Source organism: Clarias gariepinus, chromosome 12 (genome assembly GCF_024256425.1).
Source record: "Clarias gariepinus isolate MV-2021 ecotype Netherlands chromosome 12, CGAR_prim_01v2, whole genome shotgun sequence".
Taxonomy (NCBI): Eukaryota; Metazoa; Chordata; class Actinopteri; order Siluriformes; family Clariidae; genus Clarias; species Clarias gariepinus.
In genome coordinates this window covers 19,580,644-19,606,325 of record NC_071111.1, presented here as the reverse complement: position 1 = coordinate 19,606,325, position 25,682 = coordinate 19,580,644, and positions in this window count along the sequence as shown.

Here is a 25,682-nt window from a genome sequence, read left to right as displayed (position 1 = left end):
AACAGCACGGCCACATCACCTTGCCAAGTCTTCACCCTTTCCCCTGACTCATATAACCTCAGCATCAGTTTAATTAACTGGGATTGGTACCTTGTAAACCATTATGCTATTATCCATGTTAGTAGTTGCACCTTAAATGAAGGTTATATGAGGAGTTCCTCAGAGAAAATAGCTGTAACTGCTTGAAGAGGACTTGAGGTCATAACATTCTTTGTTTTCAGACTTTGTTTTGAGAGTTCAGTCTTGTTACCTCACTGTTGTTTCTAGCTGCTTCTCATTAAATTCTAATTAGTTGTTTAAGCCTCAGTTTTGCTGTTGTGTGTGGTAATGTTTTTAGTTTTAAGTATTTGCTTGCTGCTACTACTACAGGATCCTGGGGATCTCCATTTAGGTTTCTATTTGCATGCTCTTGCTAGTAGAGTAGCCTAGCTTAGCCTGCATACTATGTTTTATTTGTATCCTGGCCCCTAGGGGAATGACAAGATCTCTGGAGGTACAATGGCAGTGGATCCTTTGGGTGCTGTAGGTTGTGGGGGACATTTTTTGTCTAGCACATTCACAGTATATGCTTTGTCAGATTGGGAAATAAGAAATTTGAAGGCCAGGTCAGTTTGAGCTGTTTGCTTGGCAGGCCCAGTCCGTGGTGGCCCAACATTGACCTTTTTCAGGTACAGTATGTGTGCTGCATTGTCTGCATTGGTCATCATGGGCATGGGTAAGCCTTGGGTGCCCACGATCCTGTCACCAGTTTACTAATTAGTAATAATTAATAATATGATTAATAATCAATAATAATGTGTTATGTTTTGTAATGGTAATGTTGAATAAATACAATGGTTGCCTCCAATGTTTGCCACTGGCCTCTATGGCCCCTAGTTGGGCTAAAGAGGTTCCTAAATGTATGGATGGAGTGGTAATTTTACAGATGATCGGGGTATGTAAAAACTGTTGACACCTGTTTGGACAATGCAAATTGTTCTCATTAAATAATTGTATGATTTTAATAACAATCATTTGTCTGTACAATTAAGGGGGTGTTGATCTGATATTATACTGGAATACTCGGTATATCTAACCTACTGTGGATCACATTGCTCCACCAAATTTGTGCTTTTAATGAGTCCCTTGTTTATTTATGAATCCTCTGAACATCCAGTGCAATATTAAGATGTCTGCCCTATTCTCCAATTGTAAATAAAAAAAACAATCTTAAGGGTTGTTGATGATCACCCTTAAGATTGCTATTTATTTACAATAGGAATCTTAAGAATGGGGATGTAAGATGATACATTTTCCTCTAGTGTCTAGTAAACAATATTAATTTACCATCCTGTTGTTTCTGTTCCATACCAATGCTCTGTTTTATTTTAAGTTAAATTTGCTCCTGAACACGTTTATTTAGATATATTTAAATTTCAGCAACTTTTATTTATTTTTATTTTTTGTAATAAAAGTTATTAGCTTACTTTCTAAAGACTACCAAACATAACACTCATTAACTACATTCTCACAGATGAAAAGGTGCATTTGTTGATGCACCCTTGATGTTTTTGGCCTACAACAAGCTAAAAATCTTAAATCAAACAAAGACCTTAGGAAAAAAAGTGAGGATTCGGTGGGGCAGGGGACTAATATGCCATATTAGGTGAAGTTATGGGACATCACTCACTTACTCATCTTCTTTACTGCTCTTATCCTGTATTTAGGGTCGCAGGGACCTGAAGCCTATCCCAGGAGGCTTAGGGCACGAGGCAGGGTACACCCTGGACAAGATGCCAATTCATCGCAGGGCACACACACACATACACACACTCTATCACACACTATGGGCAATTTAGGAACACCAATTAGCCTTACCTGCATATCTGTGGACTGTGGGAGGAAACCAGAGTACTCAGAGGAAACCCACCAAGCATGGGGAGAACATGCAAAGTTATGGGACATCATGTATTTCAAGTTGCATAAAATGATAGAAAACGGGACTAGACATTTATGGAACTAATGGGACTTACCTGTTTCCAAAGAAGAAAAACAAGATGGTAGTGCCATATAAGATGTAGAAATGAGCCTAAAAGGTATGTAATAAAGTCTGTAAATAACTTTGTAGTGTATGAATTTATTGACTGTGTCCCATACTGGGCATGCAACATTGGAAACCATGTTATCTCTTGCTACTTTCAGATGGTTAAATCCCTTTTCCCAATCTGCCCAAGATAATAATACTGTGATAATTTTCACACTGAATCTTGGTGGCTGACATACAGTACAGTAGCTGGAGCATCAATGTGGCAAAATAGCAACATCCTTTCATGTGACTGCATACCCTCTTTTCCAAAAGTTTCTTTGGTTTTATTTCTTCATGTGATTTTATAACAGCTGCATCTGCTCCAAGTCTGGGTTATTTGTTCTGATTCTAGACCTAAACCTCAGGCTTCAACATGAAATGATATATTTTTTCAGGTTTTAAGTTTTTTTTTAATTTTATATTGGATAAAATCACAAAATCTGCTTTAATACAATTTAGCTTTTTTAAAAAGAGCAAATTAATATTTGATACCAATAAATCTACTTAATTACTTAAAGACAATATGATATATATTTAGTAGCCTCCAATGAATTTGACCAACTCTGTTGAAAAACCAGGGTACCATGTCTACTATTAAATCAAGAATGATGACATAAAGACTAAATCAATAGATTTTCAAATGATGCATTGGTACGATGCAGTGGTTACACCTTTAGTATAATACCATGATAGGTCCAGCAATCGGTAGAAGATACATTTTTATATTTTTGAAATGTGAATATTATATTGAAAAAAATTATTCCAACCAAGTTTTGGTGTAAACTTCAAGAAAGCATTTAGTCAGTCATTTAGAATTTCATGCCTCCAAGGCCTTGTAAAAAAGCTGCCATTGCTCCATGGGCTCCACTCTATAAATGGTGCTATTTTTAAAAGGCTTATGTGCTTAAAAAGCCCTGTTGGAAACAGAGTGGCCAGCTGGAGAATTTCGTTAAAATGGGATTCTAATTTTGTTTAGTTCTTTCAGAACTGTGGTAATTTTCAAGAACTGCTGCTATGCCCTTAAGCAAGACATTTAACTACAAGCAGCACCAAGGGGAGCAACACTATATAAATGACAATATGCTCCTTTGGAATGTCTTCTGTGATATAAAATGTCAGGACTTGCTACGATTATTATAATTTATATAAAGACTGCCAAAATCATCAGGAAATGTAAATCATCACAATAATGGTGATTTAGTTTTGAGGACACTTTAAAATTCTATTAATGCACTTGCATTACCTCGTAATGCTGATGGAGGATACTTTATAGAAGCAAATTTTTGATGGAAAAAAAAGAACAGAATATATAGAATATATCTGAAAATATATATTTAGCTCAATGTATTGCAGCTTAGAATGTGAGATTCACACTTGTGATGCAAAGTCATAAAGAAAGAGGAATTAAAAGACTGGCTTTTGACAAGGAAAAGGTACACTTTATTTTACATGAAAGAAATTCTTCGGAATATTTTCAGCATTTTCGCCAAGAACTGTTTTTAGCCAAATGTGCTTTAAGCCCCTGGGAATGAGAAGGATAAAAGCCAAATGCGCAAATAATGTTATAATGCAATAATTACAGGATTAGAGAGATGTAAGGCGCATCGGGGAATAAGAAAATTGTATGTGCTTGTGTGTGTGTGTGTGTGTGTGTGTGTGTGTGTAGATGGCAGCTGCAGAGAGCTCCAGCTGCACCCAAGCTCATATTTTGTGGCCTGCTGTGGTGCTCCCACTAAATGCCAGCCACTGATGAGTGTTTGTTTATGGCAAAGCTGCACCTAAACCACAGATCAAGTGCACTCTGTGTCAATGCTTCAAAGATTTTTTTCCCGAACCAAACAAGATTTAGCTCACCATCATTCCACTGTTTGTTTCTGTGGTTTAGCCCATTATATATAATTTTTTTTATTCCCTGGGTAAGTGTATTAAGTGTCATTTTAAAATTTACAGTATTTTATTTATTTTTACCCATTGAAAGCTCATTTGGGTTATTTAAATACACCCACAAACTTTATCTAGCCTTATTATTTTTGTTTGACTGATTAAAAAAAAATCATAACATTTTACTTGACGAGTATTTCATGAAAGCATGCTTATGACACAGGAAACAGCTTGTTAATGAGCCAGTTGCATGGGCACAACCCAATAAAACTTGATAACGCAAATCCATTACCACTGTTCAGACTAATGACACTCACAGCAAGGGCAACTTTTTCCTCTGAGAAAAATTTTACTTCCCAAGATAAACATTTTACAATGAGTTATTTAACTTTATACCTACGACAACCATTCATAATGTCCAAGAAATCTCTAGGGCTGCTAGGAAAACCCAGAATATTGTATTATAAAAATATTGTATTATAAAAAGGTTTAAAGTAAAAGGATGATGTCCAGGTATATTTATAGACCTTTGGTTGTACAGCTCTTACAAAAGTGGTTACTTTCTAAAAATCCTACAGAACTTAGAAACCTTTCAATACATTTAAAAGGTAAACCACAATCCTTTAAAATGTAAATAGATAAAGGGCATGATGAAAAAGAGCGTAAGAAAGAGAGAGGAAGAAAGAGAGTAAGAGAAAAAGGAGAGAAAGAGAAGTCAACATCAGGTGCATCAAACATCTTCTGGAATGTAGAATGTTTCTTCTGGAATTTGGAAGCACATGGGATTAGCACCGATGAAGAAGAAGAAGAAGAAGAACTACAGCAGTAGAAAATTTTAAGTACTTTGAAATAAACATATTAAGCATCAGAGCTTCCATAAAGTGAGCAATAGCATTACAGGTAAATATTAATAATAATAAAAAAATAAAAAGGTAAAGATCTGTGTCAAGGCCACGTTACTTAAGGGCTTTATGGAGTAGGGGTTGTTTTTGTCAATTACAGTGGCTAATGGCTTCATAATTGTGTTGTAGAGTGTTTGTGGCAATCCAAAAAGGACTCATAATCCATTCATCCATCTCATCAAATCTGTGTGATGTTTAAAACACACTTTATGCATAAGCCCTGAATGGCCAAAGAGTCTGACCTCAATCTGTAAAAGCCATACAGAAGTAGAATACCTGCAAGCATCCAAGAGATTTTGTAGTCTCAATTGGAATTATTTAAACGACCTAATCACTCTAATTCCTCTAAAACATATAGTTATCTAAATTTTATTATATGATGCCTTTTTTATATACTTTTCAATTTTTAAAACTATGTTTCAGTGCATCAGTGAAAATGGGAGATTTTATCCTATTTATATATGGTGAATCCCAGAAGGTCTATAAACAAAATAAAAACTGATCATAAGAGAAAATGTGTTTGTATGTTACTGTTTGCATGAGGACCATTACTCCCCAACACCCCCGTCCCATTTTATGGCAACTAAGAACTTTATAATTTTACACTTTTTGTACTTCTTTATATATACATGTTTGTACCCCCTCTTTTGATTTTATGTACTTTTGTTTATGTAAGAACATAATAAAATAAGTAAAATAGCAGTCTTAGTATTAGGCAAATACAGTACAACCTTAGACGAACAATAAAATATAACCTTTTTTCATCATGCCAATATATATTTAATAAAAAAAATAATAATAAATAAATAAATAAATAAATAAATAAATAAAAAAAATAAAACATGTGGGCAAAACTAAGTTCCCCCATGAATCAATAATTTATAAATCCACCTTTTGCAGAAATAATTGAAGTAATCATTTCCTAAACAGTATATATTTATACCAGTTTTTCATATCATTGTGAAGGAATTTTAGCCCATTCTTCTACAACATTGCTTCAGCGCATTGAGGATGTTTAGCATTTGATTTTGGGTTGATGTCTGGACTTTGATTAGGCTATTCCAAAAAGGTTTTGTTTTTCAGTCATTTTTATGTAGATTTACCGATGAGCTTCAGATAATCGTTCTGTTACATGACCCAATTTTGGGTAATTTAAATTTTAGCTGCCAGACAGCTGGCCTCACATCTGGTATACAGAGGAGTTTAAGGTCAAATCCTAAAAGGTGCCTAGGTCCTGTGGCTGCAAAACAGGCCCAAATCATCATCCCTCCTGCTGTTCTCCATATCCACAGAACATTGTTCCGGTAGCCTTATTGTATGTTGCTTATTGCAGTTTTGTGACTATAAGTTGCTTCCATGTTCTTTTTAGATAGAAGAAGACTGAAGATACACTGTAGAACAATGAACTCCAAATTCTTTGGAAATAGTTTTATAACCCTTTCCAGGTTGAAGTGCAGCAACAACTGTTTCTCTAAGACCAGGCGCAATGGATGCACCTTCGAATTTCTAATTTTTATTACTTTCTGTTAAAGGCATCCAAAATACTAAAGGCATCAAAAGATTTTTAATAATCTACCTGGGACAGTTGATATTGAGATGTGTCTGCCACTCGTGCTTTGCAAAGCCTTCATAACAGCTCTAATCTGAGGTGCTGTATACTGTATATATATGTATAAAACAAAGTAACAACAAACAATATGTTACTGAAATCAGTGAGTGGTAGGAAATTTACAGCTTTCATTTACAGTGGTTTTAAATGAGGTTTTACCTCCACCTGACTCACATTAGTTTTCCCATGATTACAAGGAACAGATTAGCAGGCTAGTTGGTTTAAATGTTCAATTTTATTTGTGCTTGAAATTCCCTTTAAGCACAGAGACATTCAAAAGTTGTAAAAATTATATTTAAAAAAATCCTCATCGCATATTGCTTTTCATGAAAATTTAAAACATTCTCATTTTTGCATTACTCATCTTTTACCCCTAGATGTCAGTGTGGTGCTGAGAATAGTTGTACTTGATTTAATGAGGTAGTCTCTTCTCATTAGCAAGCCTCTGATGGCATGAACTCACATTAGATTTGAAATTCAAATCAGTAATCGGAATTCACAGACACTGTAACAACCCAGACACGCTAATGGATCTGACGTGTTTAATAAGCACTCATTTCCTTAAGCCCAGTAGTGATTTTTAACGAGCAATCGGTGTGGTAATGAGGACATTTTTAGGACCTTTTTCCTCCAAAAAAAAAACAGAGAAAGGAAAGAAAAACCCTCAGGTTTTGACTTGGCCAACTCAGAGCCAATCTCGAAAATCAACCCTCGTAGCAATATTGATTTAGCTGTTATCAAATCCCCGGGCTGTTCTTATGAGATGAAAATGCAAGAGGCACGAAAGCCTCCTGCTCAACACAACTATTCAGCCGATAGAAAAGGAGTGTTCAACACCTTATTGCTAGTGGACAACAGGAATGAAGAGGAAGACAGATAGGGAGAGTGAGTAATAAAGTGAGGAATTGGGGACTTACAGAGACAAAGGAAGAATAAGGAGAAGAGAGAGTGCGGGAGAAAATAAGCTTTGCACATATTAGGAAGGAATGATATTATATGAGTGCCACCTTAGTGACAGTAAACAAGAGAACAGAGAAACAAGTAAAATCTATAACTTTAATTTAGTGCTTTGTTGTTTAAGTGAATTGACTTGAATTGTTCGGAATTGACTTAAAAGGAATTACAAGAACTGGGACAAATAGGAGGTAGTGAGACAAACAGTCACAGAGAGAAAGATGCAGTGAGAAGAAAACAGACGGTGAGAAATGTTGATCAAGACAAGCAGATGGATGGAAATAGAGCAAAACAGACAAGAAGAGAAAACAAGGAAAGAGCAGTAGGTGAAAGAGTAAAAGGGGGACAAAGACAAGAATATTAAAAACGTGAAGATAAAAACTAAGAGAGGAAAAGTGATGGAAGCGGTGACATAGAGAGATGTGGAAAAGTAAGATATAGTGGAAATTAGAAGGAAAAAGAGAACCAGACTAAGGCAGTGATATGGGACAAGTGGACAGGTGGAAAAAGAGAAAATGTGATGGCAAAAAGGATGGGGCAGTGGAAGTAGGACAAAAATAGTGAGATGGAGACAGAAGAGAAAGAAAGAGAGAGAGAAAGAGAGAGAGAGAGAGAGAGAGAGAGTAGCCAAAAGTAAAAAAATGGTGAAGAAGAGATAAGTATTTCTATTTTTTCATTAATAATAATAATAATAATAATAATTATAATAATAATAATAATAATAATAATAATAATAATAATAATGTTATCTACAGACCAGTGATGGATCACTGACATCAATGACGTAATAAGCGCATGCACAAGAAACCAGGCTATTAGGAATACCTCCATGAGGACAGATTAGACATGAATGATTAGGCCACACACAACATGATACATCAAACACAAGCCAATGAATGTGAAATAACCTTGGAAATGTTAATAATGTTAAAGCAACAAAAAAGAAAGGAAAAATGATTGATAAATGAGTGGGTTAAAGTAAAAAGCAAAAAAAAAAAATCTAAGATAAGACTACCTTTCGCATATCACAGACACTAGGTACAAAGAATGTGTAATAAAGTAATGCGTTTTAAATAATGTTGTAATAAAAAAAAAGGAAAAAGACTGACAAAATATGAGTAGAGGAAGACAAATACATGGATTTGGAAGAAGAAAGTCAAGAGAGAGAAAGAGAGAGAGAGCAGGTGGAAATAGGAAAGCCCGAGGAGGTTCGTTAATGAGCCCATGCTTTTGAAAAGTGTGTGCTGTGGTGAGACATTGCTGGACAGGAGGATTGTCTTTAATAAGTGGGCCATTGATCCAGCCAGCAATTAAGAATCCAAACTCTCTAATGAGCTCCAATTGGATGGCTGGCAATTACAGAGCCAGTGGCTGGAAGAGCGAGCATGAGGCTGGTGCTCTGATTGGCTTCAGCACTCTTAATAGGATCGTGGCTCCTCTCAGCTCAATGGCTGAGCAGTAATAGCAATCCGGCTGCAGATAGATATCTGTGTGAGACCTGATTGCACCCTGCTGTCAATAAGCAGTCCTCACTTTAATAGGAACGTATGTGTGTGTGTCCCTCTGGTCGTCAGGGTCATCTTGTGTCATAGAATGTTCCAGTTGCACACGGGGGCGTAAGAATTCTCGGTAATGAAGGGAAAAGTATCCAATGCTTTCGACTTATGATGTCGCCAAGCTGCTTTTTTCTCTCTCGCTGCACTGAGAGAGAAACAGACATTATTCTTATTTTGTGCAATCATGAAGCTATTCATGCAGCGACCAACTGTCCTTGGGAAACTTTTGAAAGAATATGATGAGCTGGATAAAGGAAGACATAAACTACAAGGAGCTCAGTGGCAAGAAGAAACTAAAAGACTTTACCTTCATTAATCAACTAATAATTACTGAGAAAAGAAAAAAAGAACAGCACACACACACTGTGTAATCTGAATAAACAATAGAAATGTATTTAGTTTTATTTTACTAGTATTGAAACGATGAGCTCATGGACATAGTCTACCTTGTGTTAAGTAAGGGTTGTGTTGTGGATAAATGGGGACCAATTTCCTTCAAGCTTTTGGTGTCAGACATACAGTATGTGAATGCAAAAATTAGTGCAGTGGAATTATAAATAGGATTTACCAGCCACTTTATGTGGTATACCTTGTTAGTACTATGTTGAAACCCCTTTTGCCTTTAGAATTGCCTTAACCTTTCAGGATATGGATTCAACAAAATGCATTTTGTTCTATATTGACATGATAGCATTACACAGCTTCTGAAGATTTGACATCTTTTACTGGCTTTGCCACATCTTTTCAGGAAATTATATTAAGTAGCTGATTAATTAAATCAAGTTTGCTGGGGCAAAGAAAAAGGACCATGGTTGGGAACCACTGCTTTATTGGATTGAGATCTGGTGAAGGCCATTTTAGTACAGTAAAGGCATGGTGTGTTCATAAAGAAATGGTCAGCAACAGTAAAAAAATCGAACCCTGGCAATGCAACAGTGCTAACTGCCATGCCACCGTGAAGCATGCCACAATAATAATAATAAAAAAAAAACAGTATATATATATATATATATATATATATATGCAGTATGTATATAAAGGAAACACTATGTTAAACAGAATATAAATATGTATATGTGAGTCCGTATGTGGCAGATAACAGATATGGATGACAGATACCATAGCTTAAAGATAACATTAAAAGTTTTAAATAGTTCAAAGATACATAATAGATAAAGCAGTGACCAATGCAGTATTGGTAGAGACAGGGACTTAGTATAGTGGTAAGTAAACCATCAGGCATTCAGTAGAGAAGCAGCTTCTGAGAATAAGCTGTTTTTCAGTCTGTTTGTGTGCTGATGTAGTGCCTATCTAATGAACGAAGGGTAAATAGTCCATGATTAGGGTGAGAGCTGTTCTTGATAATCCCTTTTGCCCTTTGCAGTGAGTCTTTCTTGTAAATCTCTTCAATAGTGGGTGGCAAGTACCGATGATTCAGTGGGCAGTTTTCCCCACCTGCTGAAATGTTTTGCGGTGTGTTGCAGTGCAGTTGCCATAGCACAGAGATGCAGTTGATGAAGATGTTCTCAATGGTACAGCAGTAAAAGTTTACATTTTAATGATTTTTAGGCCCTTTTACTGTTGCACCTTTTAGACCAGAAAGGAGGGATTCAATGGCCAGATGAGGTGAAGAGATGTGGATTCTGAGGAACTTATCTAAGTATTGTTGCTGACCACTTACACCCCTCTTTCTTTCACCCTTGAGCAATGCCCTGAACTCTTTTTGTTGTAGGAATTCTGTATCATGCATATCATGGTACTTGACCCTGCACAGACAGACTAGGGTATGTGTAGAAATTCCGACTGCCCTCTAAGGTGCTCAGGAATTTCTACTCCTGTACCATAGAGAGCATCCTGACGGGAAACATTACGACCTGGTTTGGAAACAGCACCATGCAGGACAGACGAGCTCTACAGAGGGTGGTGCGATCAGCTGAGCGCATCATCCGCACCGAGCTCCCTGACCTGCACTTGATCTACAGCAAGCGGTGCTGGACCAAGGCCAGGAAGATTGTGAAGGACCTCAGCCATCCCAACAATGGACTGTTCTCTCTGTTGAGGTCAGGAAAGCGATTCCGCTCCCTGAAGGCCAACACAGAGAGACTGAGGGGGAGCTTCTTCCCGCTGGCAATACAGTCTCTCAATCACAATCACACCACCACACAGTACTGACCCACACATATGGTTTTTACACACACACTGGACATTCTGGACATTTTTTTACACTATTGGCCACTGCACAACTCGTGATCATCAAATCAAATCAAATCACAAATCACTTCAGCACAAATCACTTTAAGCATATTTGCACTGCACAAGTCACTTTTAATATGTGGATTGCACAACCATGGACATAACCATTCTTTTATTACCATTTATTCGACTGCTCTTATTGTTTTAAATTTTTTCATATATTTTCTATATATTTTCTATATTGTGTATTTTGTGTACAGATATTTTTTTTAACTTTTATTTGTATATTTTTATTTTATTCTTCTCTAGTTAAACTTACCCTTTATTTTAATTTTCATATTTATTTCCTGTTCATATTCTTAGGTCACGAGCAGTTGTCTAAGCATTTCACTGCATATCGTACTGTGTATGACTGTGTATGTGACAAATAAAATTTAAATTTGAAAATTTGAATTTGAAATTAATTTCACCATGAGACATAAAGACTTTTTATTTTTCTACTTCTACCGTGACTCCATAGCATTTCACAAATATCAAATCATAATGATACACAGGACAATAAGATTGAGATACTTCAGTTGGCCACTCAGTTGTTAAAACTAAATCCAATAGAGCATCTTTGGGAGGTGGTAGGTTCTAAGATTCACAGCATGAATATGCAGCAGATGAATTAGCAGCAGTCATTTAATAATATTTAATAATCTATAATACATTGGTAATTTTGATAAAAAAATTTGACCACAAACCCTGAATACACAAATAGATTTTATTATGTATCTATTAATAATTTAAGTAAAATAATCTATGCACAATTATCCAAGTGTAATCTCGTCCATGCCTTCCCGCAACTAGATCTTGATGTTCTCATCTTAGTGAGGCAGTTTTTATTTTATGAAAAGCTCTGTGAAAATGCCTAGCAACAGCAACAGTCTAAGCATGCCTACTCACATCCTGTCTGCGACATCAACAGAGTTACCCAGTATGTCTTAAAAATGCTCATTTTCAAATCCCTCTCGAGGACCAAATCTGGTAGAAAAAAGTATAGATATATGGAGAAATAGAATCACCAATGCCACATCATGTCTGTAACTCCTGAAGACTATAATTCGCATGAACTTCAGCACACTACCTCCATTCTAACTCTATAGTCCCTGTGAAGTCTCCTAATTTTTATTTGTACCTATCTAGTGATTACACTACTTTCCTTAAAATCCCTGACTCTCAGTGTTGGTGTGATAACTCTTGTTCATGCTCTGCATCTGGATGTATCCTTGTTAGTGTTTTTGGTATAGCCTGCTTCATGTTTCCTGATTTGGTCTTGTTTTATTTGTAAATTTTCCGACAAATTTGCCTGCCTTATGTTTCTGAATATTGCCTGTTTTTTTTTTTGTTTTTTGTTTTTTCTGTTGTAGGGTAGGAGTAGCTCGGTGGTTAAGTACAGTGGCTAAGAAGTGAAAAAAAAATGTAAAAAAGTAACAAATTCATAAAAATAGCAAAAACAAAATAACAAAACCAAAAACAAAATACCAAAACTGAAAACAAAATAACAAATTTAAAAACAAAATAAAAAACCAAAAACAAAATAGCAAATTCAAACGCAAAAAAATGAAAACATATAAAACCGGACACAACACAACAAATTAAAACCCCGCTTATTGGACAAGACATCTGTGGTACTTCCTGTATATTTAAAATATACAGGAAGTACCACAGCTTCATGGAAATTTAAATTCTGTGAGTCTGCAGTACTTCTTGTATGTCAGATGTGACAGATGTCTTCTTCAGTCAGCGATAAAAATTTAATTCGCAAACTATACGTGCCACTGAATTGTCATTGTTTGTGAATATATCATTGTGTTTTGTTATTTTGTTTTTAAATTAGTTATTTTTTATGTTTTTTTGTTTAGTTTTTTATTTATGTTTTATTTAGTTTTTGGTTTGGTTTTGTACTTCTCAGCGCCATAGTTAAGGCATTGGACCTGGAAAGTCACAGGTTTAAACCCCACCACCACCAAGTTGCCACACTTGGGCCCTTAAGCAAGACCCTATACTCAGATGTATAATGAGATAAAATGTAACTCGCTCTGGATAAGGGCATCTGCCAAATGCTGCAAATGTAATCAAATTTTACATTGGTACTTGAAAAATTCTCTTGTATCTGTCCATCTGCTTCATGACACAACAGCTTAAGTTTAGGTTCTTCATCTATTCCTATAAACTTGCATATTTAGTGTTTTTCTTCTTCTTCTTCTTATTATTATTATTATTATTATTGTTGTTGTTGACTGTGGTACCTATTTTGTAGTTGTTCATTTTAGGATAACTCATCAGAAAAAAAAAATATCAGGGTGGATGGAATGTTTATGCCTCTTGGCCACCTGACTGTACTATTTAGTTTCTTGCTAGGTTGCTAGGCAAAACAGTAAATAAATAAAATTAATTTTATTAAATAATCAATTAATTAATGGATAAAAAGCTAGATAGCTATCAATCGCCCCACTATTATCCACCCAAACACACACAGGACACCTTGAGCACCATAAATTGCCTAAATTTAATGCAAAAAGAAATTTATTTCATGCATCTTTTTCAGTAAGCTATATACTCTAGATCTTTTTGCTCTAAAGAATCATTTTTTCTCTTTTCAAAAGCCTTACGACATCAGCCAATCCTACTTCTATTCTGAGCGCTGACAGTGTTGCCAAAAACCTTTCAGAGTAACAGTAGGTTAGGGCACTGACACTATCAAAACCTACAGAGATATAAAGAGCATGAATATGACTTATTTATTCATTTACATATGTATTTATAACAGCCGTACCCAGCATTCAGCCTCAAGCCCAAGAAGCTGACAGATAACTGTGATTAACAATGTGTGATAAGTGTTAGAATCTTAAAGAATAAATACAGATGTCTAAAAATCTTTTTAAACTTAATCTATACAGTTTTTTGTACATTATATACTACAGTATGTACACAATCCTGGTATTCACAGTTCAGTGCTTAAGCCCACTTTTTTAATACAGTATGTAGTAATGTTTTACAGTTTATTTAGTAGCAAAGGCCTAAAAGAAAATAAATATATGGTAATTATGAGTACACACTTTAGACAGTCAGTTATAACACTTAATTAATAAACTTGGAAAACATATTGCTTATGGTTATAAATAATCCCACTTCAAAGTCTCTACCCATAAGCAGCTTTATGTGTCATTTTAAGCATTTATTTCAAGCTAAATTCCATGACTATTAAATTATTAGTTATTAGAATCTACACATTAACAATAACAGTGCCTTGAATTTATAAATGTTAGTTACTTATGAATTTCAGAATAACTAGAGATTTGTTCATATTTTTCTGTATACATTTTCTTTTCTCCACTACCACATCTGGTTAAGATGTGTTTTGCTGCATTTTGCTCCAAATTTAGTTTGCTCCTATTTTTTATTTTTTTATTTTGTGAACCATAATAGATTTGAAACTTGAGCTTATTATTAGTCATACCTTTACAATGTATTTGTATTAAAATTGTTCGAAAAGTGTCACATCAGAACTTTTGATTGTAAAAAAATAACAGAACACACTCATGAAAGTAAAAAACTACCTTTATTTCTTTATATAACTCCCTACTGCTATAATACACTTACCGCATACTTATAAACACATAAAAGTGTTTCAATAGTGCTTGGATACCATCAAGGTATAAAGTTTTTGTCAGTATGCTGGAGCCATGATCGGCTTGCCTGCTCCATGTCTAAAAACGCATGCCTTCCAGAAACTCCTTTAATGGCCCAAATGTGGAAATGGCTTGGAGCAAAATCATGACTGTACAGTACAGGGGATGTGGTAATCATCCCCAGCTGAGTAATGCCTATAATGTGTAGCTGGGGTTAATGAATGATTGTGTGTACAGTACAGTTCCCACAGACAGATGTGTCTGTTCTGCAAGTTGCCAACAAGTCATCCAAGCCACTTTGGCCGGGGTCATCATTCATGGATGTACGGGCTTCTTTCAAACATGCTGCCAGTTTGCTACTGTATATTTTAACACAAATACCTGAGTATTTTTGTATAGCTAACATGAATATTTACGCATAACAATTTTTGCTAAACCAATAGATATACCCTAGATCAATTGAAGTAAACATCAGATCAGTTCAATGAAACATCATTAGGTTAGGGTCAAACCTATTTAGATGCCCAGGTGGCCTTCTTTAGACTTGGCTTTTACAATAATTAACTAATTAATTGTTGATATCACAGTTGCTATTTTGGACCAGAGTAAATCTTAATGTTTCACAATATAAAGTTTTACTCAGTTTAATGTTGAAAAAGGTTTTGAAACACTTTATTCAGCATGAATTCAGCTTGACTGCCATTTTAGTGGGATAAGACACATAGCAATGGCCTTGAACATTTCAATGTTTATTTTTCTTCTTTTGCATCTTTAATTTGGCACTGGTTTTATGCTGTATGCCCTTCTTAATGTGATGCTCCCCAATTTATCCAGACTTGTGCACAACACTGAGAGTGTACTAACTTGGACAACAACCTGTGGCTGGGGTTGGATGCAAGACCAAGTTTTGAACCATTAAAGTAACAAATGCTAACCACTATTGTGAAGGGGGAATGTAAAATGTTTAGAATATTTCGGTCATATTTTGGTGCCATGGTCTAAATGCCTAAGCACATTGATTGTATCACCAAAATCCCATCTTAGCATGGAATCAAATATGCTGGTATGAAATAAAATTATTTTTTTGTGCAGGGACATAAAAAAGGAAATTGAGGATCGTAGGAAGAAAGACAGAGAAAGTATAGATAAATATCCATTTGAGAATATGATGCTTGTTTTGACATTGCATTTTGACATTAAAATCAATAAATCCTTCATGGATTGTTAAAGATTTGTCTCTTGGTCATGAGGCTGGAAATAACAGAAAAAGATTGATGGATGTGAGAGAGAGCGACAGAGAGAAAGAGAGATCTCAATGCCAAATCTTTTCCCTTCAGCTCATTTTCTTGATGTCACTCATTCCTATTCTATATATTGCTTTCTGTTACAGGCTGAGTGATCAATGGTGTCCTTTTTGAGAGTTTTCTGTCTGTTCATGTCCTTTTCTTTGACAGATCTAGGATGAATGGCCTTTATTCATTGTTCTTTTATATTGTTAAGACAATGGATTTCCTTTGCTCACATTTGTGCTCACAAGTGCGGTGTATTTATGGGCTAACTGATGCCATCCCAGCATGGGGTTTTATAGTGAACAGTACTAGACCAGAGTGATGCATGCTTAGCGGGTACAGAATATCCTTCACATTCTTGAACCCATAATGAGGACAAGAATATAATGAGAATATTAAGAATTTATCTCGACAAACAGGGTTAGCACTGTATAACCTTGGACTACCTGAGTGGAATTTAATGTAAAATATTAAACATTTTTTGGTTTTATATCAAACACTCAAGGCTTATATTAAACATTCAGAAAATGCTAAAATGAAAAAGTAAGATAGAAATGTAATTGACCTAGGATTCCAACTCGCAATATGTTCATACTTAATGTCCATTTAACACACTTTGTACTTGGGTAGCTGTTAATCTTCAGCAATTCTAATGATGCTCAGTCTAGACTCAAAAAAAGGTGGCTTCCCTTTGTAAGTTGAAGGCTTCTCATGTTTTCTTCCTCTGCTTCTAGCCTTATGTCACTTGTTAAAAGGACTATATAAATAAAATTGTATTTAATTTAAGTTCTGCTTAAACACTAATTTAACCAGACATGGCTTAATACTCTAATAAGCATGCTTGATTGACTCCCCTTATTCCAAAATTGTGGTAAATTAGAACCTTGCTGTTTAAAGTCCTACGTTTAGGACTTTGACTAGTGTAAAAATAATTTTCAACAGCCCAAAAATGTAATAAACCACAAACATGAAACAAACCTGAAGGACTTAATGTAATAATCGCACAAATATCTTATATTTTACACAAAGGTAATAGCAGTTGCTATTACATTTGCAGGGATTTATGTTTATGACAATGGGAAAATCTTTAACCATCAAAATTCTAATAACGTCCCATTGTGATCATAAGGTTATTACATTTAAAGCTGCAAATTTGTATTACATTTGTGGTTTATAACATTGGTGAGCCGTTAATATGTAATATACTTGTTGTTAAAGCATGTGTTTGTGTGGTCAATGGGCAGCATCATAAGCATATTTGTTCAAATCCTGGCCTACACAGTATATTGTGCATGTTACCAGAGGATTGTAGTGCTTATACATTATGAGATTATCATAACAATGTAGTAATCTACTGTATGTAGCATTTACAGCCTGATATTTTTATTGATTAATCTTTTTACTTAAAATTTCTAATTGTCAGGCATTGATCTACTACTTAACCTTTCCCTCCATTAGCTTAGGGGATATGTGCAAAAGCATGTCATTTCAGTAAAAAAGGCAAAAAAAAAAAAAACACACACCAGGGACTTAAACATAGAGATCAGTGAAATAAACCATCAGCACAGAACATGCCAGCCCAAAAATAGCTAGCGGGATGTATCCCAGTAGACAGAGAGAGATCGCCACAAAACAGGTCACAATGCTCCCTCTAGTACCTATTTGAACTTAATTATCGAATGAATAATTAATGTTTGATTGTGCTGTTTCCCATGGCTGTCAACAGAGGATCATTTATCATAAGATTATAATTCATTACTAATTGGTCTGGCATGAGGGCTTTTCATTAAAATAATTTGCTTATTTAAATGAGGAAATTTGCTAAGCTGGAAATTTTTCAAAAAAAAGCACAGAAGGTCATATCAAATTAAATATGCATGCTTAAAATAATTCAATAGCAATACACAGCTCAGTACTTAACTAAATTAGCTGAAAAAGATTAATAGGTACAAGAATATCTAATCGGTCACATGGCCACACAGTGTGACCTCTTGTTCACATTTTATGCACAGTAAGTTTGCAACAAACTAAATAATGCATAAACGAATAACATGAAAGGGATCTATAGTCTAACCTACTTGCTAACTTCTAGTAATTGCTATACACAGCTTAGAAATGCATTTTTAAAAAGTCTCAATAAAGTACATTTACATTTCAGGATTTGCCAGACACTTTCTGAGAGTCGTTATCGAGAGCGACTTACAATCATTTTATTTTTATATAATAGTACATCAGAGCATTTGGGATCCTTGCCAACTTGGGACCTTCTAGACTATAGTCCAGCACCCTGACCACTTAGCTACCCCTGGCCAGTACATCAACGAAATAAAAGTTGTGTTTTAACAATTACAGGTGAATTTATTCAGCAATTCCCTCCCTGCTTTTAAAATGTTCTCAACTGTGGTTATTTATTCTCTTAAAGAATAGGTGAGCTGTTGTGGTTTCCTCACCAAGACTAGACCTGACCATGTAGACACTGAGGTTTAAAACTGGTGACTCTCTCTTTTGCAGCTCCATTTATGGTGAAGGGAGCATATGCCATTGCCTGTTTTCTCCGGTTCTATAATTAGTTCCCTTTCAAAGGCTACACTCGATGCTGCGTGAAAACGCTATGGGAACATCTTGTCATGTTGCCGGTTGTGAAGCATGTGTGTACCAAACACGCCAAATTTTTGGCTTTTATAACCTCGGTCAGGTGACGTCATCTGATAGGACGCACCTGCAGGTTATAAATAGGAGTGAACCGGAAACATTCCTCAGATTCTTGTCTTCACCTTGTCTAGTTGTGAGCGTGTTGTGTCTAACCAGCAAAATAAGTGTTTAACTCACCGATAATGGCAGAGTTTAAACGAGATGTCCCTCCGTGTGTATAATCCATATCGGAGGGCGATCTTTACACTTTACTGCTTCGATTAAGTGCTACGCGCGCGCCTCGCATTCCTTGAGAATCTTCGAGCCGCCGCGCATTTCTGGGGCTTAAACACGTGCATCCGGCAGAGCAGTGGGAGACGGATTTAAAACTCCTTTCTTTCGCGTTCTCATCGGATCGGAAAATCCCTCTGTCCGCTCGCAAGCGCGCGCCGCGCTTCTTGTGAATGGGCAAGGATAAACATCCTCTCTTGCTTCCGCGGAGATGGTAATAGGCTCTAAGCACTTAAAAATAATAATTAAAAAAAAAAAAAAAAAACATAGACGGCAGGTTCTGTCGGGTGGCCGGGGGCGGAGCCTCAACGACGCTCTCTCCCCTTTTCTTAGCAATCTCCATATAAGTTAACCCTTTCATGGAGTAAGCTGTATTCATCCCGTGTTTTCCTGCCATCAACTTATTTATTTATTTAAATATAATTGAGGTAGAAACGCGGAGTTATATGATGACACCCAGATAGAAGAGACGCTTCCAGGCTATCTCTCTTCTGGGACATCATCCTTCCTGAAAAGCTATTATTTCCTTTCAAGTTGTGTAGACTTTTTATCTTCCCTGGAGGGAAAAGCTTTTCAGGCAGCAGGTCAGGTTGGCGCTTTGCACACCATGGCGGTTTTGCACGCCTACCAGGCTGACCTGCTGAGAGACTTGAGTACTGGCGGGGTTCTGCAAGGTAAGGCGTATTGGATTTACGCCGGGCCACAGACTTGTCTCTTCGTGCAACAAAGCAGACGGCTCATGCTATCGGCCGTTTTATGGCTGCTATGGTCTCCGCGGAGAGGCACTTGTGGTTGAATCTCAGGGGCATTAAGGAGAAGGATCGTGTATTCCTCCTCGATGCCCCATCTCGCCTCCCGGCCTACTTGGCGATTTTGTTAACTCGGTCGCCACTAGGTTCATGAGGCGAAGTTTGTATAACAAGCCTTCGGGAAATTCCTTCCCCGCCTTGCTCAAGAGTCGGGACTGTCGGCCACCCAGTCTCGACCGGGATCCGCCTCAAAAGAGGTCAGACTATATTGTCTTCACAAAAAAGCCCTGAGGTTTATGTGCCCAGGACCGTGGGGGGTGGCCCCCCAATGGGGATAGGCACGCAGAATTCCTCTTAAAGAATAAAGTGTTCTCCCTGGCACCCCCAGGAGGTTGGTGTTCTTGCTCCGCCACCACTGGTGTTTCGGGCAACTCCAGTCTCCAATAAAATGTTAGTTCTTCGGGTTTTTCCTGCTGTGTTTCAGGATGCCGAACATCTAACATCCCCCCCCGTTTAACCAAGCCACTGAGCTTTGCCCCTTTCTGAGAAACTGGCAGCGTGGAAGCTACTGCCAAGTATATCTCCTTGGGCACTAAGCACTGTACAGAGAAACTACAGGATTCAGTTCTCACATCACCCTCCGCGTTTCAATGGCGTGGTCTCCACTTCCATGAAACCGGAAAGTGCAAGAGGAACGGGGGGCTGCGTCCAATTTTTTAGATTTTGCGGGCTTTACCGCTATCTAAAAATAAATCAATGGAAATATTGCCACAACACAGGAGGTTCCTGAGGTTCGCTTTCGGGGGCGAAGCTTACCAGTATCGGGTCCTTCCATTTGGTCTAGCTTTTTCACCCGCACATACACAAAATACATGGATGTATTTCTGGCTCTTACGACTCCAGAGCATCCGTATTGAATTACATGACTGGCCGGCCCAGTCTCAGTAGCTAGCGCTTCGACATCAGCATGTCGTTCTAGCTAATCTTTGTTTCCTAGGATTGAGATCCAATGCCATGAAAGCATGCTCTTTCCTGTTCAGAGGACAACATTTTTGGGTGTTACATGGAATTTGAGCGTAAGCGGGCACACCTGTCTCCCGCTCGTGTCGAATCCATTCTCAACACCATCAAGGAAATCAAGCTAGACCAGAAAGTGACCATCACTTTCAGAGATCTTAGCTCTCATGGCAGCTGTATCCACGGTGACACCTTTGGACCTTCTGCACATGAGAGCATTTCAGTTGTGGCTAAGAACCAGGGGATTTTACTCTAGGGCCAATCCCCAATAAGGGCTACGCGCCAGGTGCTTCGTACCCTTCCTATGTGGTTCAGACCTCGGTTTCTGACTCTGGGTCCCACTCTAAGTTCGTCTTGTCGTCGCAGATGCTAACGACAGACGCTTCCCTCATGGGCTGGGGTGCGGTCTTAAATGACCATCCAGCCCAAGGGAGCTGGAGAGGCCATCTTTTTGCGCGGCACTCAATTGCCTCAAAATCATGGCTCTATTTCAGGCCCTAAAGCACTTCCTCCAGCAGTTGAGACTACCATGTCCTAGTGCGGGTGGACAACACTATGGCAGTCTCGTATATTAATCGCCAGGGCGGACTGTGCTCGCGCCGCTAAATAGCTAGCGCACCAGATTCCTGTCCCTCAGGGCGATTTACATTCTTGGAAAATCTCATGTAGCGTAGGTGGACCTCTTTGCCTCGCAAGATCAGCAAATGTCCCCTTTACTACTCTCTGACTCTAAGTCAAGCTGGTCTTCCAGCCAGCGTAATTAAGACTATTCTAAGTGGTGTTACCTCTCTAAGAGGATCGGACAACTATTGCCCTCTCCTATGAGGCGCGTGGGCTCACTTCGCCTCTAGGAATCAGGGCTCATTCAACCAGGGGAATCGCCTCATCAATTGCATTAGCAAGAGGTATTCCTTTGCAGCAAGTCTGTGATGCGGAGAGTTGGTCCTCTCCGCACACATTTGCCAATATGCATCCTATTGTTTTGAAGCCTTCTGTCCTCCGCCTTTACAGCTTCGGAGCAGGAGAGACTTCACTTACTGTGTCCAGTACGTGCTCTTCAGATTTACGTCCACCGCATTAGCCAGTGGCGTAAGTCAGAGCAGTTTTTACATGTTTTGAAGCCGCAAGCTACGTGAGAGATGCTATTGCCCTCTCCTATGAGGCGCGTGGGTTCACTTCGCCTCTAGAAATCAGGGTTCATTCAACCATGGGAATCGCCTCATCAATTGCACTAGCAAGAGGTATTCCTTTGCAGCAAGTCTGTGATGCGGAGAGTTGGTCCTCTCCGCACACATTTGCCAATATGCATCCTATTGTTTTGAAGCCTTCTGTCCTCCGCCTTTACAGCTTCGGAGCAGGAGAGACTTCACTTACTGTGTCCAGTACGTGCTCTTCAGATTTACGTCCACCGCATTAGCCAGTGGCGTAAGTCAGAGCAGTTTTTACATGTTTTGAAGCCGCAAGCTACGTGAGAGATGCTATTGCCCTCTCCTATGAGGCGCGTGGGTTCACTTCGCCTCTAGGAATCAGGGTTCATTCAACCAGGGGAATCGCCTCATTAATTGCACTAGCAAGAGGTATTCCTTTGCAGCAAATCTGTAATGCGGAGAGTTGGTCCTCTCCGCACACATTTGCCACATTTGCCAATATGCATCCTATTGTTTTGAAGCCTTCTGTCCTCCGCCTTTACAGCTTCGGAGCAGGAGAGACTTCACTTACTGTGTCCAGTACGTGCTCTTCAGATTTACGTCCACCGCATTAGCCAGTGGCGTAAGTCAGAGCAGTTTTTACATGTTTTGAAGCCGCAAGCTACGTGAGAGATGCTATTGCCCTCTCCTATGAGGCGCGTGGGTTCACTTCGCCTCTAGGAATCAGGGTTCATTCAACCAGGGGAATCGCCTCATTAATTGCACTAGCAAGAGGCATTCCTTTGCAGCAAGTCTGTAATGCGGAGGGTTGGTCCTCTCCGCACACATTTGCAGTACGTGCTCTTCAGATTTATGTCCACCGCATTAGCCAGTGGCGTAAGTCAGAGCAGCTTTTACATGTTTTGAAGCCGCAAGCGGCGTGAGAGATGCTATTGCCCTCTCCTATGAGGCGCGTGGGCTCACTTCGCCTCTAGGAATCAGGGTTCATTCAACCAGGGGAATCGCCTCATCAATTGCACTAGCAAGAGGTATTCCCTTGCAGCAAGACTTCACTTACTTTGTCCAGTACGTGCTCTTTAGATTTACGTCCACCGCATCAGCTAGTGGCGTAAGTCAAAGCAGCTTTTACATGGCTGGGGCCGCAACGGGGGGTGGCCCCCACTACACTGGGCTTATTGCCCTCTCCTATGAGGCGCGTGGGCTCACTTCGCCTCTAGGAATCAGGGCTCATTCAACCAGGGGGATCACCTCATCTATTGCACTAGCAAGAGGTATTCCCCTGCAGCAAGTGTGTGACACGGAGGGTTGTCCTCTCCGCACACATTAATTACATTTATAGTTTGGATGTTCATGCTACTCCGGGCTCACGGGTCCTCGAGTCAGCTACCCAGACATAGTTCTGAGACCTTCTCGGCCTTGTGCGCACACGCTACACAACCTTGGAGTCCAGACACTCGCAGTGCGGCGGCGTTGGCACTCTCGTTCCCATAGCGTTTTCACGCAGCATCGAGTGTAGCCTTTGAAAGGGAACGTCTCGGGTTACTTTGCTGTAACCCTGTTCCCTGAAAAGGCGGGAACGAGATGCTGCGTCCCAATGCCGCACTGCCTATGTGACCGGACGTCCGTTCAGACAAATCAATCTGAGGAATGTTTCCGGTTCACTCCTATTTATAACCTGCAGGTGCGTCCTATCAGATGACGTCACCTGACCGAGGTTATAAAAGCCAAAAATTTGGCGTGTTTGGTACACACATGCTTCACAACCGGCAACATGACAAGATGTTCCCATAGCGTTTTCACGCAGCATCTCGTTCCCGCCTTTTCAGGGAACAGGGTTACAGCAAAGTAACCCGAGACGTTTCATGGTCTTGTCAATGCGTGCAGCAAGCTGTGAAAATGCCCTTCATTACCTGTGGGGGGCAGTCGTGTTTCAGTCTAAAGTATTGTGTGTCTACTGAGTTGAAAATGTGTTATCTTTTTTAGGCCCTCATTGACAGCAAGCGACAGAGCTCATAAACGTGTCGAGCTCAAACTGTAAATACTGATATAAATTTATTCTTCATTTTCTTCTCACCTTCAATAATGATACAGTGGAACCTCGAATTACGAGCATAATTCGTTCCGGAAGTGGGCTCGTATTCCAAAACACTCGAAAACCAAATTAAATTTTCCAATTGGAAATAATGGGAACTTAAATTATTCGTTATACAGCCCAAAAAAATACATAAAAATAATTAATACAAAATATAAAGTAAAAATTAAACAAATGAACCTGTACTTTACCTTAAATTTTTTTTAAGTAAATCCCGACAGATAAGTGTTTCCGTTTTTTTGTTTTAATTTGTTTTTGTTGTTGTTGTTGTTTTACTTTACAGTAGTGATCCCGTTAGTATGCGCTCACGCGAGTGTGACTAGCAATGTTCCTTGCTAATTTTTAAACGGTTTTAAAAACATTCTCTCTGTTAATGTGTGTGTGTGTGTGTGTGCATGCACATTACACACACACACATGCACGCACACACACACACACACACACACACACACACACAGTGTGTGTGTGTGTGTGTGTGTGTATTCACCCAGCAGAAGAGACTATTACCTACAATTCCACTGCAAGAGAGAGAAAAACAGTTGGCTCACTTGTGATGATGTGACGCTCAAAACAAGAAGCGCATGCGTAAAACATGATACTCGGTGCAAGTAAACTAAGACAATGCTCGTTTTTCAAGTAAAAAATTATAAAGAATCGTTGCTCGTCTTGCGTTACTCATAATCCGAGGTTCCACTGTACTTCTTTAACTGAGCTTTCTCCATTCAGTATTATTATTATTATTAGTAGTAGTAGTAGTATTAGTGGTAGTAGTGCTCTGAATTTATTATGATTGTTATTATACTTATTATCATTATAATGCACCTGCGTGTGTGTGCAAAAAGACGAAGTACAACAAATAATGCAAAAATGTATGATATGTTAGCCTAAAACAATATTGTTTTATTGTGTTTATGCGCTTTAAATATACACTAAACAATAAACACTGCCTTGTGCAAGGTGGAAGTGAGTTGCATGTACAACTTTTTGATCAAAAGGCTGATAAAAGCCTGTGGAGATATAAGCAGATTTATAAAAAAAAATACAAACATGAAATGAAACAAACAAAAATAAATGCCCTATAAATGTGCTCTGGTTCATGCTTAAGGCTGAATTGGGTGGGTTCTTAAGGTGAATGTGTTTCCCATGCTGTACTGTGCCAGTGAAATATATTTCTCCCAGCCATTTGCATTGGGTAGCAAACAAGCCAACTAATTTCTCCAAGATCCTTCCTGTGGTAAAACGGTACATTGTTGTCAGAAGTGGGATAGAGATTAACGAGTTTAAGCACACTATTAGGGACCTACGGAAGATCCAAGTAGGTCGCAAAGTGGCAGAGCAACTACGCAAGGAGAAAGAGCGTCTTCCTGATGGGGCTAGCGCGAGCAAACCAGGGCAACCGAAGCGGAGCGGCGAAATAAAGATTCCTGCACTGGATCTCGGGACGGAAGCGAATCCTGGAATGGACTCATCGAGAGCAAGCAAGGCAAGCTGCAGCTGCGCCTTTCCTCCTACAATGGCGCCATCGAACCCTATGCATTCTTCGCGCAGGTAGAGCTAGCCGCCGACTTCGCAGGCTGGTCCCCGGCGGAAACCGCGGTCAGAGTAGCACTCTCGCTAGAAGGCGAAGC